This window comes from Marmota marmota, unplaced genomic scaffold (genome assembly GCF_001458135.2).
Source record: "Marmota marmota marmota unplaced genomic scaffold, marMar, whole genome shotgun sequence".
NCBI lineage: Eukaryota > Metazoa > Chordata > Mammalia > Rodentia > Sciuridae > Marmota > Marmota marmota.
The window spans coordinates 3131514-3132751 of NW_025999960.1; the positions used below are offsets into that span (position 1 = coordinate 3131514).

The 1238-nt window shown below is 44.6% G+C and overlaps 1 non-coding gene across 1 annotated transcript; it reads left to right on the top strand.

The window, feature by feature from the left end:
* The first annotated feature begins 1156 nt into the window (after positions 1–1156).
* Trnav-cac lies at positions 1157–1229 on the top strand. Its single transcript has one exon. It is a non-coding gene; the product is annotated as a tRNA-Val (tRNA).
* Positions 1230–1238: the final 9 nt, after the last annotated feature.

Sequence of the window (1238 nt, forward strand, 5' to 3'; positions counted from 1 at the left end):
AGCCTCAGAGCACCCTGCAGATCTGACAGTGTTGACCAACCTGAGAACATCCACAACTCCGGAGCAAAGCTGACCCAAGAAGGGAGGCTCTTCCTGGGTTAGAGTGCCCATTCTTGTACCCCACTGAGGTCAGCCACTCCCTGGGGATTGTCCCAGAAGAGCATGATATTATGGCATGTTTGAAATAAATCACCAGGTCAGTCTTGAAGCAAGACATGGAACTTTATTTGCCATGGAGGGTTGGAAGGACAGCAATCAAGTCACCTCTGCAAACTTGACCCATTGCAGAAGGTAGGATATCTCTTTTATAGCCAAAACCCACAAGCTACCAGTAAGTCCAAAACCATAGCAACGTAGGAAGTGGGTCAGAATGACCCAGTTCAGGGTACAGTACACTGCCCAAGAAAAATGGGAACTAAATGGAGAATATCTTTACAAATGCATTTCTTAATAATACATTGTATAAGAAAAACAGAAACTTTTTTTTAACCGCCATGCTGTTGTCAAACAGGGTGTGCTTACCAGGAGGTGGCAGAGGCGGGTTTTCTCATGGGAGAAGCATTTCTTACAAGAAATGGAGTCTCAGGGTAAAATGGAGTTTGTCTGGTCAAGGCAATGTGGATTGGCCCATAACAGTCTTACTTACCTCAAAGGGAAGGCAGATCCCAAGGGTACCAACATCTGAATGCCAGCAGCTCACTGTACTCCTTAGAACTGACAGTAAATCCTTCCTTGATAGGTTTGCTGAATAGTGAAACTCCATGGCTTTCACAGTGGGTTAGGTCTTATGATTCCTATCTTTAAAAAAGAAAATCTTCCGGGCACAGTGGCACATACCTGTAGTCCCAGCAACTTGGGAGGGTGAGACAGGAGGATCACAAGTTCAAAACCAGCCTCAGAAATTTAATGAGGCCCTAAGCAACTTAGTGAGACCCTGTCTCAAAATAAAAAATAAAACGGTCTGAGGATGTGGCTCAGTTGTTAAGTGTTCCTGGGTTCAATCCCTGCCAAAAGAAATGAAGAAAAAGAAAAAGAAACCCTGAGGGTTGGGAAATGTAGTTCAGTGGCAGAACACTTACCTCACATGAGTGAGGGAAACAGGTTTAATCACACCACACACAAAAAAAAAAAGTTAAAAAAAACAAGATACAGGGCTGGGGGTATAGCTCAATTGGTAGAGTGTTTGCCTCACATGCACAAGGCCCTGAGTTCAATCCCCAGCACCACCACCACCACCA